Below are 14,440 nucleotides of genomic sequence, written 5' to 3'. Positions count from 1 at the left end.
TCTGGGGTACCCTCCCCAGGTCCCAGATGGTCAGGCAAGAGGTCTGAACCAAACCCTGTGAACCTGACATTGCCTGGAATCTGAGATCTGTTGCAAAGATCTCATCAGAAAGCTGCAAACCCATGCGTCCCATCCCAAGGCTCAAAAGACTTCTCATCTTGCCCCCTCCCGACTGTGACCATGGCAGATCACAGTTCCCCGACCCCCAAGAGCTTCTACCACCTTGTGCCTCCCCCAGGCTGGGGCGCCAGAAGCCTGGGGTTACCAGAGCCAGAAGGGGTAGCCGACTTGGGATGTCCAGGCCCCAAACTAAGGGGAGGGGGAGAGAACAGGAAAGGAAAAAAGGCACCAGGCTGACAAATTCATTTTTGCAATCGGCCCATTTCTGTTTGTCTGCTCAGACGCAGCTCCAGGCATCTGCACAAGCCAGATGGAGGAGGCTGCTATTTCTAGAAAAAAAAAGGGGGGGGGGGATGAGAGGGGAGGGAGGGAGGAGGTGGAGGCAGAGGGCAGAAGACCGGGGTCTGTCTGCCCTAAAACCTCAGGCAGACCCATACCCCCTCCCCAGCACTACCAGACAGGGTCCCCATTCAAAAAAGGACTTGGGGGGGGGTGCCTGGGGTGAGGTGGGGTAGGGGAGAAGAAAGGCAGAGAAAGTTTAATTAGCCCAAGTCGACTACAATAGGCCCCCTCATGGGCCGCATCAGGTTTTCATTCATGAGCAAGCGACAGTGCTCCAAAAATGCCAAGAACCGCCCCCCCCAGCAGTCTCTCCCCCCCCCCCACAGGAGCGCGTCCTCTAGCAGGCTGGCTGAGCCCGATGCTGTGTTCCAGACATCCCTCCTCAAAGGGATGTGAGTAGGAAGAATTCATTATTAAAGAGCAGCTGGTACTTCGGCACTGACTGCACACTCCCCCCGCTCCGAGAGCCGATCCCCCTCCCCCTTTATGCAGAAACACAAACTACACCCCCCCATCCCCAGGCCCCATTTCTAAACACACAGCTAGGATGCCACCCCTAGGGAAGGGAAAGCAAACCTTTGTCTCTCCAGCTACTTGAAGTGGGTGGGGCATGTGATACCGCTGCCCTGCACCCCCATTACTCAGTCGGGCTACTCCGGCTACTTGGGGAGGCTAGACCGGAGGCTAGACAGGGGAGGAAGGGAAGGCTGGCACGCAGCTAACATGGCCTCCATCCTTGCCCTCAAGTAACTTGCACCCGGTGTCTGTATCTCAGGTCCCTGGTCCCCAGACAGGACAGAGTGGGGATACTGGGGGCCCACCCCTCTAACTTGGAAAGACCCCTACCAGATTTAACAGCAAGAGGAGACAGAGCAAGGAGATGATTCAATAGAGGCAGGGGGCAAACTAAGATCTCCCAAGCTTTGTGTTTAGGAGGGAGAGGGAAGGAGACTGGAATGAAGAAGCAGGCAGCCCCCAACATGGCTCACCCACCATCCACAGCCCAGCCCAGCCCAGCCCAGCAGCTCAACTTATCCCCCTTCATCTCAGGGACCCTGGTGCCTGGAACTCAGACTGAGGACCCTCTCTGCCTTCGTCCTCTGAACCTAAAGGGGCCCAGGGCGAGACCCAGTCCCCGGCACCGGTCCTGCAGAGCAGTCTGGGTCAGGAGCCCCTCTGGCCAAGACCCCTGGATCTCCCAACCTCTGCCTCCTTTTGTTCCTCCGACCTGGCACCATCCTCCCCTCCCAGGTAAACCCAAGCATCGCCATCATCACCCCCAATCACCAAAACTAATCCCAGGTCCCAGAAGCACAGTGGTCACCATCAGAGTGGTGGGTCTCTTGAGCACCCCCTCAAAAGTAACTGCAGCTGCTACCCTTCCTCTCTGGGGACACACCTAGTTTCAGAAGGCCAACAGTGGGGGGATCAGGTGGTCACCTCTTCCCCCAAATGGGGCACCCCCACTTTCCTCTCTTCTCCCCCCTCCCCAACAACCAGCCTCCCCAATTAATTACTTATCACTCAGACAGCTCCTCATCTCCCCCCCACCCCCCAGGCCCCAGAGGAGGGTGGGGTAGGGAAGCAGCCTCCCTCAAGTTAAAAGGCACAAGCACTGTCCCTGCCTTTATGAGATACAGACCCAGAATTAAAAATGGGGGGCATCCACCCCAGACAGGAAGGAGGGGAGCCTTCATCTCTCCCTGGCTCCAGGGTGTCAGACAGAGAAGAGGGTGGGAACAAACGCAGTAACGCCTCACCGGGGAGGGGGTGAGAATAAATGGGGGAGAGAAGTAAGGTGGGCCCGGAGGCCCCCTCCTCACGCACGTAAGTCAAGGACACAAAATCGAGGATGCGTTCCTAGGTTTGGGTGGAAGCGCTGTGGGGTGGGCAGCGCCCCTCACCTCAGAGGACCAAGAAAGGAGTGTCCAGCGAAGAGGGGTCTGCATAGAATCCGGGTGCAGGGCTCGAATCGCTCTGCAACGCAACAAGCGCCGCCAGGGAAGGGGCAGAGCGGGCAGCCTCCGCCGGTCCCCGGGCCGTTTGCGGGTGCGGGTCGCGGGCAGGCGGGCCCCTCCCTCACCTGCAGGGAACGCGCCCCTGCACGGGAGGGGCGTGGAGGGGCGCGCGCCATCACCCCGAGGCCCGGCTCCCCGGCTGGCGCGGCTCCCGGGGGGCGCCGGCTGGCACCGGGCGCCGGGAGGAAGGAAGGGGGGCGCGGAGCGCGGCGCGCGCGGGGAGCCCGCGGGCAGCGACGGCAGGAGGAGGGGGGCGCCGCCTGGCGTCGCGGGGCCCCGGGGGAGAGGGGGTCTGGGGTGGTGCGGCGCGCTCACCCCCTGCGGCTCGAGCTCCGGCTTCGCGGGCGGCGGCGGCAGCAGCGGCGGCGGCAGCAGCGGCAGCGCCTCCTCGACGGCTCCTCCATCTTTGCGGCGGCTCCTCCGGCTCCGCTCGCCGCCGCCACCAACAACAACATTCGGAGACGTCACTCCCGTCACGTGACCCGACCCAGAGCTAAAAATAGACCCAGACCCCCCCCTCCCCTCCAGCTTCAGCCACCACCAACTCCTCCCCTCCCTCTCGGCCCTCCCCGCCGGGCGGGGCCAGCGGCGCCACCGTGACAGCTTCTTAAAGGGCCGGCACCCAGCAAAGGGTTGGGCTGGGGAGGGGGTGGCAGGCGAGGGATCAGGGCCCGGCCAGTGGCGGTGGAAGGAGCGTCCCGGGGGACCCGGTCTGGCTGCTGCGCCCCGGCCTTTGGGACGCTCCACTTTCCTCCCTGCGCTTCCTCGACTTCCTATTCAAACCGTGGATGGTGCAATCGTTGCCTGCTTAAGCTTCTCCCTAACACGTCCTCCTGCGGTGGGGGAGGGCAACTGGGGATGGACCTCTAGGGCCTGGGAGGGCCGCGGAGGCCCCATCTAGGGGGCTAGGCTGGGGGCGGATGACTGGGACGAGGTCCCGAACCCACCAGAAGCGACCGCACACGTTGCATCCTTGCCAGGGAAAGAAAAGACTGGGATAGGCCAGAGAGCATGGCTGTAACAGTTCAAGGCCTTCCAAAGGAAGACTTCCGGTTCCTGACTTTGATGCCATCCTCCTCTACAACTCCCCTTAGGACCCAATATGAAGCTATGTGATTGAACCTAGACAGTTTGTCAAAGACCCAGTCGTTTCACTAACAAAAATTTATTCTAAGGAAATAAGCATTGTGTTCAAAAATAAGTGTAGACGGAAAGAGATTGTTTATATTGATGTGAAAAGTTAGAAACAACCTAAATAGTCATCAGTAGGGAATTGGCAAATAAACGAGTGTACATTCACTTAGCAGAATACCATCCAGACATTAAAAATTATATATATCTATTTTGACCTGAAAGATGCTCATGGTTCGTTTTCTTGAAAATCGAGAATCAGGTATTACAGAATTGTTCCATTATTATAAACAACTACAAACTAGATCCATATGTCTGAATACATATGTATATTAAAAAGCCTAAAAAGATGTATACCAAAATACTTACCTTTTGCTCTCTTCATCTTTTTCTGCATATCTGAAATTTTGCAACAATCATGTATTACTTAATCAGAAAAAGTAAATGACATAAATAAATGTTTCCGTAATGAATGATAAAGGTCCTTTTTACAAAGTATCTCATGAATCAGTCCACTCTGGTCAATCCCTATCCCTACCACATGGTCTAAACCAAATCATCCCTTGCTTGAGACACTAGCTGCCGTAGTGACAGGTCCACTCCTGCTTCCATCCCAGCATCCTTCCAAAGCCAGAGTGACCCTTTTGGAACACAAATCTAATAGGCGGAGGGCTTAAAACCTTTCCAATTTTGTCACCGAGATCTGTATCTGGACCAGAAAAGTGGTTTCCCAACTTTAGGGTACTCACAAATTACCTTTTTCAGCAGAGATGGGGCCCACAAATATTCATTTTTAATAAATACCCCAGGGAATTTTGCTGCAGCCCATCCTTCCTTCATACTTGGAAAAAAGGAAACAAACAATGTAGAAGCTTCTGTGTGATCTGGTCCCTGCCCACCTCACCTCTCTTCCTTTAGCTGGCTTTCTCTTATGTCCTTGAACTGTGTGTCCCTTGCTCCTAAGGGCCTTTGCACAGGCTGGTTTTGTTGTTGTTGTTGTTATTCTAGAATGCTCCCCTCCCCTTCTTCCCTTTACCTGGCTAACTCTTACTCATCCATAGAACTCAATTAAATATCACTTCCTGAAAGCGGCCTTCCTTGGTTCTTTAGCTAAATTAATTCCCCTTGTTATATATATTTTAACTGACCCTGATAATAACTTATAAATATGCACCTATTTATGGCATTATGGGTTCAGTGTCTGTGTATTCCTCTGAACTGCGAACTTCTTGAGTGCAGAAACCACACATCTCCTCCCAGCACAGTGCCTGGAACAATAATAGAAAGACTTCATGACTATTTGTTGAGTGAAATGAATGAGTATTAAAAGATTAAGTCGGGGTGCCTGGCTGGCTCAGTGGGTTGGGTGTCTCCCTTTGGCTCGGGTTGTGATCCCAGGGTCCTGGGAAGGAGCTCTGCATTGGGCTTCCTGCTCCACAAGGAGCCTGCTTCTCCCTCTTCCTCCTCCCCCCTGCTCATTCTCTGTCTCGGTCTCTCTCTCAAATAAATAAATAAAATCTTTTTGTTTTTTTTAAAGATTAACTCAAAGTGAGTACTTTCTGACTAAACAATGGACTCTAAGCAGAAAGACCACCCCCACAGAGTCATCCCAAGTCACTTTAAAACAGAGATCCTCTTGCCTTCACCCCATAATGATGGCACCACCCATTTGCTTTTACTCTTGGTCAGCCTTATGTTGTACCTAGGGCAGTTGGGTTGGGATTTTGCTTTCTCGGTGCTTATGTTTTGCCTCCCCAAACAGCATATGAGCCACTTGAGAAAAGAGATAAGATCACATTTCCTTTTGCCTTTCCAGCACCTAGCACATCACCTTGCACGTAGCAGGTACTCAGACAAGATCCTACAGACTCTGGAATTTCTTCTCTCAAGATCGCAGAACCTGGGGAAAGAATCCCCCACAATGGGATGATAGATGCCAATCACTGTCATGGAGAACCTTGGCTAGGCACTTCCCATTCCACAGATGAGGAGACTGAGGCTCAGAGAAGCTAAATAACTTGCCCAAACTCACTGGGATTCAAACTCAGGTCTCTCTGTCTCCCAAACACAAGGGACAGGGCCTGAAGGGGCTGGGCTCCCAGTCCTCTAGCCCTGTCCTTCAGAGGTCCTGAGATTATTACCTCAGTCCCCCAGGGGCCAAATGCCCCAGAAGTTATAAGAATTCACCATGTGGGGGGACACTTGGGTGGTTCAGTGGTTGGGCATCTGCCTTTGGCTCAGGGTGTGATTCTGAATTCTGGGGATCGAGTCACACATCGAGCTTATTGCATAGAGCCTGCTTCTTCCCCCTCTGCCTATGTCTCTGCCTCTCCTCCTGTGTCTCTCATGAATAAATAAATAAAATCTTAAAAAAAAAAAAAAAGAATTCACCATATGGGGCCTGATGAGCCTTCAGATTTCCCTTTCTCAGGTAAGTGGGGGTTAAACAATCATTCACTCCCTCTACATATGTTTTCAAGTACCTGTGGTAGGTATTGGGGATACAGAAATGAATTGCCTTTAAGGAACTCAGAGTTCCTCACAGAGTAAAATTGTCTTTTGTTTTGAGTTATAGGCCCTTGCTAGGACCATTCACCATGGAAACAAGGGTCATGGGGCTGTCTTGTTAAACACTGCCTCAGTTTCCCAATGTAGAGTAAACCTGCAGATAGAAGCTAGTAGCTGATTAGGTAACTTCTGCCCCAGGATCCAATAGTGAATTTGGCCTCTTGATGGAAGGAAATTAATTTTGGAGGAGAGCTGGCATTGAACAGCTTGATAAGTTGTCAGCACTACTGGACTTTAAGAAGAATGTATCAGGGGAGAAGACTAAGGACGCTGAGCAACATTGCTAGGGGCTCTGGGAGTTGCAAGCGCTATATGGCCAGTACCTGGCACAAGAGAGAGAAGGAGCTTCCTCTGTGCTCAGTGGACACTGCTGAACTGATGGCACCTGTCGCTGCCACACCCCCTCTAGCTCGCTCAGGCCTAGGCCCACTAAAGTTAGTATTGCCTGGGGATGTCTGGCTGGCTCAGTGGGTAAAGCATGTGACTTGTGATCTCGGGGTTGTGAGTTCAAGCCCCACCCTGGGTGTAGGGATTGCTTAAAAATAAAGCCTTTTAAAAAATTAAAAATTAAAAAAATAAAATTAGCACTGCCTGCCGAACAGACAACGCACCCAGTTCAAATGTGCCCTCTCTTACACACTCTGACCCAGAATTTCTTATACAGCAGAAATCCTCAGATCCATGGACAGGATTCCAGAGGCTCTGGCCAGAGTGGTGGAGCCTATAGTTCCAACCTCTGGTGGAGCAACCCTTACGTGGTCCTGCTGGCCTCCAAAGAGTGCCTGGGGGTGAAAATAGTCCAGTTATGCCTAAATATAGCCTCAGGCAGAAAAGACTATGGAAGAAGGAAAAACTGAGCTGATAAGCCCAAGCAATAAGCATTTACTACATATTTATCAAAGGAAATATGCATTCTTTAAGTCTTTTATCAATTACCAAGGGTGATTTGTACACATGGTATCTTGTTTCTGTTTTATCCAGCAAGAACTTACTGAGCATGTTGAAATGTTATGAGGTCAACACAACACAAGGTACTGTGGAGACTGCAAATAAAAGAGGAGAAGAAGAAGAAGAAGAAGAAGAAGAAGAAGAAGAAGAAGAAGAAGAAGAAGAAGAAGAAGAAGAAAAGAAGAAGGAGGAGGAGGAGGAGGAGGAGGAGGAGGAGGAGGAGGAGGAGGAGGAGGAACAAAAATAAACAGGATAGGAAGTGGGACAACCTGGGTTCTAGGATCAGCTTTATCCTGCTATGTTGTTGGATGAGTCATTGAGTCATTTTCCCTCTGGACCTTGGTGTCCTTATCTGAGAAACAAGGCTTGGACTTCTGTTCTCTGAGGTCTCTTTCAGTTCTGACATTCTGTGAATTCCAAATTAGATGTGATGGCAGATGTGACCACATCCAGCATAGTGCTGGACTTCAAAGTTTGGGCTGGACCTTCATTCCTTGAGATGCTTTAAGGTCCAGTCCTGCCCTTGGGCTGTTTACAATATGTTCCAAGAGCCAGAAGAGGGTTTATTTCAGGGCAAACAATTCCTATGCCCAGAGGCACAAAGCAAAGGCCATCACTGAGGGCTGAGATACTCAGAGTATAATGAAAACTGCCCCCAGGATGCCTGAGTTGGGCTCAGGTTGCCCTGTGTGACCCTGAATAAGTCCTTTCCTCTCTCTGGGCCTCTGTTTCTTTACCTGTAGGATTAGAAGGTTGGACTGGATTTTCTTCCTTCTAGCTAGAGACACTTCTGGGTGGTCCAACAAGGTAAAGTTGTGAAGGAAGGGTGGAAAAGGGGTTCCTCCTTGCTTCCCTTCCTCCCTTCTCTCTAGAGTCCTCTTTGGGCTTAGGGCTAAAGGGAGCTGGTCTCAGGTCAGCATCCAACAAGAATCATCTTGACTGAGATGTTTGGGGGAAGAGTGACAGACAGGTATTTAGCAAGCTACCATTCTTCTACTGGTATCCTCATCTGTAAAATGGTATGTTTGGATGGATAACTTTTTTTTTTTTAGATTTATTGATTTTATTAAAGAGAGAGAGCTTGAGTAGGAGGTGCAGAAGGAGGGGGAGCGAGGGAATCCCAAGCAGACTCTTTGCAGAGCCCGACACAGGGCTTAATCCCATGACCCCGAGATCATGACCTAAGCCGAAACCAAGAATCAGACACCCAACCAACTGCGCCACCCAGGCACCCCTGGATGGATAACTTCTGAGGTTTTTTTTTCTAGCTCTGCAAGCCAACAATTCTACAGTTGTAGCTCAAAAAACCAAAACCAAAACCAAGAAGGCCTGGCTGGAGGCGAAGGCCTCAGTCATCCACTTGAGTATTACCTGCCCTCCAACACCTCTGTCCCTTCCTAGGCTTCCCAGTTCCTGCCTTCCAGGATCAGAGATTGGGAACACATCCCTGTCTCTACACTCAGCAATGATCAATCCTTGGGAAAACCAGAATCATGGCTCATAGAATAAGCTATGAATTAATTTAAAAACAGACTGTTCTAGGTACAGCTACCATCATTTGTCATAGCGCATTTAAAAAGATACATACGCACATACACACAAATACATATTTACAGAGAAAGCGCAGAGAAAAGCTGCCAGTTTTCTGATCTGTAGTTCCCAGGTCCCACAACCACCAAGAGCATCTCACAGCAGCAAGGTATCTGCTAAAGGGCAGCAGGTGACCAGAAGGCCTAGGACAGAGGACAATGCTTCTTAGCCTAAATCTCCCCCAGGAGCCTGGAGTGTTTCATATAGAACCTTCTTACTGCGCTAGCAGAAAGAAGAGCAGGAGGTCTAGGGGGATGACTGAAAAGGAAGCTTATCCTCTCCCCTGCGTCCCTGCTAGGACCTGGAAATGAGGCCCAGGATTTCCTGGACTGTACAGGGTTCCTCCCTGCCTGCTCAAGAGTCAAGGCCACATGAACACAAGAGCACAAGTGACAGCTGTGGCTGGTCACGTCCCACATGTCTGCAGGTTCCTCCAGTGTCTTCTCTGGGCAGAGCATGCCTGCAGGGAGGGAACAGAGGATGCAAGATGTAAGTGTGCCTGCCCACTCAGAATTTATGATCCTTTGGGGATGCCTGGGTGGCTCAGTGGTTGAGCAACTGCCTTCGGCTAAGGGCATGATCCTGGAGTCCCAGGATTGAGGCCCACATCAGGCTCCCTGCATGGAGCCTCCTTCTGCCTATGTCTCTGCCTCTCTCTCTCTGTGTCTCTCGTGAATAAATAAATAAAATCTTTAAAAAAAAAAAAGAATTTATGATCCTTTGGAAAAAAACAGAGCCCCCCCAAAGCAAGATGAGGCAGTGGAGAAGGAGGGAGCCTGGGCCTATAGAAGCTCAGGCAAATCATTTGCCCTCTCTGAGCTTCAGTTTCCCCTCTATGATTAGAGGATTGAATCCTCTAATTCAGGAAGGCCCTCTTGGCCCTGAAGTCATGAAACAATAGAGAACAAGACATAGTGGACTTACCTGCAACATGGAAGGACATGGACTGTAGCCACTCAAAAACTGGCCTAATTGCCCCCCCTCCAGCAAGTAGTTCTTCAGGTGACATACATTTTGCCCCCCTTTCTTTGTACATTTATGGAGCGATGTCCTTTTGAAAGGCCTTGTCTTGTATATCATTGTTCTCGAATACAACTCTAAAATAACTCTTCAAGGTAGATATTATGCACTTCATCTTCTATGTAAGGAGAAGCCCTGGGACATTAAGTAATCAGTAAGTGGCAGGGCCAGGGCACAATCCAGGCTCTCTGGATATAACACCAGGTGAGGTCTCCCCAGCTTTGTGGGAGTCTTCAACAAATAGGCAGAGACAGCTATGTCCTCTTTCTCCAGGGAACTCCTTGAGGACCAGGACCTCCAGAGGAAGTCCTTGATTCATGTGTCTAGAAGGCATTTTCCAACACTTTTAAGCAGCAGGGTCTTTGGCACATCAGTCCTAGTCAGTAGACAGCAGCAGACAACAGACTTCACCAGTACCATTTCATTTCATCCTCTAGTCCACGAGATGGGCATTATTACTATTATCTCACTTTTAAGATGAGATTTGAGTGACTTAAACCTACCAAAACCCACAAACCCAGTAATTAAGATACCTTCCTGGCCCAGACATCAGGAGCAGGCCCCGTCACTATATTTAGCAACATCAGCACCTGGGGAGAGCCAGCATCAGGGCTCCTATGACAAGCTATGAATTTGTTTAAAAACAAAGATTACTCTAGGTGCAGCATAGCCCAGGTGAGCAGGGCTCAGAGCCTGCTTGGTTTAACCACTGGATTCTACTGTCAATGAAAGGGTAAAGACCCAATCAGGACCGAAGCTCTGCCATTTACTAGCCTCGAACTTAAATATTTACTTAAACTCTTCAAATCAATTTTCTTATCCCTAAAAATGGACAACATCCTCCTCACTGAATAGCTGGGGCATGACATGGGCACTTGGGTGAAACGCTAGCTTGGGGGTCAGCAGAGGGTATATCCCTCCCCTCCAGCTTCTGTATTACCACTCCAGAGTTCTGGGGTGGTTGAGGTGCTACTGGCCACTCCCACTCCTAGAGCAAGGTACTCACCTTCCACACCTGAAATGACTCCTGTCCCCACCTGCTCTCACCTTGCTCTTTCCAGCTCTTTGAGTTCCCCATCCTACTCTCCCAGGCTTTGTACAATTGCCTTGGGGATGGGTGGAGATCCAAGCCCAGATGTCCAACCCCCCCCCCCCCTTCTCTGCTCCAAGAATCCTGCAGGACCAGGGACTCCAGGCTGGGGTAGCCAGATTTAGCATATAAAAAGTATGCCCAGTGAAATCTGAATTTCAGATAACCAAGGAATACTTTTGTAGACTTATATTAAGAGTTCATGACTTTAAAAAATTTATTTATTTTTATACTTATATTAAAAGATTATTCCTTATCTGAAATTCAAATTTAAGTGGGTGTCCTGTATTTTATCTGGCATCCATACCCCAGACCGCTCCTTGGAAGACTGGCCTTAATGGTAGACAGCCCGGCAAATGGCTTTTATTAAGAGAGTTTTTAAACAATTTTAAGTATAATTTACATAACATAAAATTTGCCCATTTTAAGTGTACAAGTCAATGTTTTTTAGTGAATTTACCAAGTTGTACAACCATCACAAAATCCCGTCTTCAGGAGCACCTGGGTGACTCACTGGTTGAGCATCTGCCTTTGGCTCAGGTTGTGATCCTGGGGTCCTGGGATTGAGTCCCACATCGGGGTCCCTGCAGGAAATCTGCCTCTCCCTCTGTCTATGTCTCTTTTAATAAATAAATAAATAATAGATAAATAAAATCTTTTTAAAAAATCCAGTTTTCAAATATTTTCATCACCCCAATAAATGCCCACTTATAGTTAATTCCCATTACTGCCCCCACACATTGCTTTTTTTAAAACCTTTAATAAATAATTGTTTCTTCTGCTGTAAAAAGTCATACACTCTTAATGAAGAAATTCTGGGGGGAAAGACAAAGAAGAAAATAAAATTACTCCTAAGTCCACAGTCTCATGGAGAACATTGTTATAACTGGATACTTTTCTAATCTCTCCATGCTCATATTTTTTCAAGAAAAGTGGTATCACACTGTACACAATATCTTACAATCTAATTTTTTCTGTAATACATCATGAAATTGTTCCCATGCCATCAAATCTTCTTCCACATCATTTTCAGTGGTTACATAATATTCTGTGTTGTTTTACCACTTTCTTTATTCAATCCCCTTTTGATGGACATTTAAGTTGTGTCCAATTTTTCATCATTTTTTAAAGATTTTATTTATTTATTTATTTATTTATTTATTTATTTATTTATTTGACAGAAAGAGAGAGAACACAAGCAGGGGGAGCAGCAGAAGGAGAAGCAGGCTCCCCTCAGAACAGAGCGCCTGGCTCGGGGCTCAATCCCAGGACCCTGGGATCACAACCTCAGCCCAAGGCAGACGCTTAATGGACTGAGCCACCCAGGTGCCCCTTTTCATCATTTTAAATAATGCTGTGATGCATGTTCTTATAGCTGTATCTTTGTACACATCAATTATTTTTCTTAAGATAAATTCTTAGAAGTGGAATTGTTTTGTCAAGGGTCTATATGTTTGTAAAGCTTTCAATAATATTTTCTGGCCCAGTAAGGGACACAACCATGGGACCAGTTGTCCAAGTCAGAAGCCTCAGGTAAGGCTCAGTCCAAGAAAAGAATGCTGACTGATGGGAGGCATGGTGTATAGGTGGTGGAGGGGAACAGGTGGGATGAGTGCCAAGGAGAGAAGCCACTAGGCTTCGAAGATTGCCTGGTTCTGGGGAGACATTATCTGGGACTTCCCTGGAAACCAGAGGAATACTCTTGTCCCCTCCTGGTCCCCTCCTGACCACCAGCCACAGGTGCTCTAGGCAGCACCTTCAGGACCTCTTTCCCTGCCACCCCCTGCTCCTCTTGATGCTCCTCCAAACAAGCTGGATGACAGCTCTCCAAGATCCAGCCAGCTGCAGCCTGCCCTGAGCCCTAGCCAACCCCACAGCCTTGAGTGGGTCAGCCTGGCTTCCAAAGGCAGACCCTGGCACCTCACCAGGGGTCCAGCCTCTCTGCCCAGTCTCCCCCGTCCCCCCCACTTTCCCAGCCCTGGAGGAAGACCAACTAGGAGAGAGGCTAGGGCAGGTGGGTGTTGGATTGGGGGCGTAGATCTTGAGATGACTCACGCAGCCCGATGGGGAGAAAGGGGCTGGGGGGGAGGGGGGAATGAATGGATTGCAAACCAGAAGGAGGGGCTGCGGAGATGAGCTTTGGTGCCTTGATTCGCCGCGTCAGTTTCTTCAACATCTGCAGTGCGTGGGGTTTAGCGATCCCACTGGGGGGTTGTAGGGGGTAGGGCTGGGAGGCTGGCTGACGTTTGCTTCCCGCCTGCTGGGTCGGCCGAGCAGTTCATGAATGACTCACCTCATTGTCAGGCTGATTCACTGCTCTCCTGGGGACTTGGAGGGCGGGGGGAGGCTGCAGCAGCCCCCTCTGAACGACTCATACTGTCGCACACACGCGCGCACACGCGCACACACGCGCGCGGGCGGGGCTCCAACGTGTCCACTTACCTGCTGGGGTCAGGACCCCATAATCGGGTTTCCGGGGTGGGAAGGGGGCGATGCAGACCGCTTAGTCTGTGGAGAACAAGCCTGAGTTTCGGTCTTGTTTACCCGTGGGTATTTACATTTAAATTAATTAAAATTAAATACAATTAAAACTTCAGTTCCTCAATCTGACTAGCTACATTGCAAGTGATCAGTAGCCATGTGTGACTAGTGGCTACTCTGTTGGACAGAGCAGATAGAAAATACTTCCATCAACACAGAATGGTCTATCAGTAGCGCTGGTCTACACAACCTTCACACACAAAGCTGCACAAATAGATCAGCCTTCCCCCAGACACTCAGCACTACCCTCTATGCAGCTCACAACAGACATTTAACTCCACACACTCAGTCACACAACACCCACCCAATAACAAGGCCGTGCAAGACTCTCAGTGTGTATACACATTTGCAGCGTATGCCACTGTCCATACCAAGGCAAATGTAAATATAAACACATAAACACACATCATCACACTGATTCACATGCAACGGCTCATACAATAAAAATACAAATTAGGGCAAAATGCATTTGCAAATATGCTGAAATAGATACAAACTCAAACCATGTGGTTCTCATAACAAATCTCAGCACATGTTCCCAAACTCAAGTAGGGGGGAAGGGAACCCACATTGCTGAGCCCCGGCCAACATGCCAGGCATGGAGTTAGCCATTTCAATGCATTGATTCATTTAATCTCACAGCAACCTTGCAAGGAAGATGTATTATTCCATTCAATGGATGAGACAGTTAAGTTTCAGAGAGGTAAAGTAAATTATTCAAGGTCATGCAGCCAGTTAGCAACAGGATCAAATATAAACCAAGATTTGTCTAACTTCATAGCCAATACAGCATGCTGTCTCCAAACATACATGCACAGGCATGCATGTGCATATATGCACACACACACACAGATACTCAATGTGTACCCTCCTTTGTACCTAAGACAGTAAATCTTCTCATCCAGCAACTGCAGGGATTTTTGGAAGTAAGCATGGAGTTGCCCAAATTAATTTACATTCCTTCCTGAGAAATGGCATTAAGTCATTCAACAAACACTTGCTGAGTGTCTTCCATGTGTCAAACCCTGTGCCAATGCTGGTTCACAAAGGAAATGCCACACTTGTTGCCCTG

General features: G+C 49.2%; 1 protein-coding gene and 1 long non-coding RNA gene across 17 annotated transcripts in view; both read right to left on the bottom strand.

Annotated features, from left to right (window-relative positions):
* HDAC5 (histone deacetylase 5) overlaps positions 1 to 3,467 on the bottom strand; it is a 37,094-nt gene extending 33,627 nt beyond the window's left edge. For 4 of the 16 annotated variants that reach the window (XM_072747075.1, XM_072747069.1, XM_072747070.1 and 1 more), the window contains exon 1: positions 2,367 to 2,606. The gene's annotated coding sequence lies outside the window, so the exon portion shown is untranslated. Of the gene's footprint in view, positions 1 to 2,366; positions 2,625 to 2,795 lie in introns of those variants that run through there. The other 12 variants (XM_072747064.1, XM_072747073.1, XM_072747067.1 and 9 more) reach the window with 10 other exon arrangements.
* Positions 3,468 to 3,910: 443 nt separating this feature from the next.
* Positions 3,911 to 13,246, bottom strand: LOC140597735 (uncharacterized). Its single transcript, XR_011999622.1, has 4 exons — positions 13,121 to 13,246; positions 9,019 to 9,177; positions 4,786 to 4,879; positions 3,911 to 4,010 (listed from the first exon to the last, which is right to left on the bottom strand). It is a non-coding gene; the product is annotated as an uncharacterized lncRNA (long non-coding RNA).
* Positions 13,247 to 14,440: the final 1,194 nt, after the last annotated feature.

The sequence above is a fragment of the Vulpes vulpes genome, chromosome 2 (genome assembly GCF_048418805.1).
Source record: "Vulpes vulpes isolate BD-2025 chromosome 2, VulVul3, whole genome shotgun sequence".
Lineage (NCBI taxonomy): Eukaryota > Metazoa > Chordata > Mammalia > Carnivora > Canidae > Vulpes > Vulpes vulpes.
The sequence above is the reverse complement of the archived record's forward strand: the minus strand, read 5'-3'. Positions and strand labels throughout refer to the sequence as shown.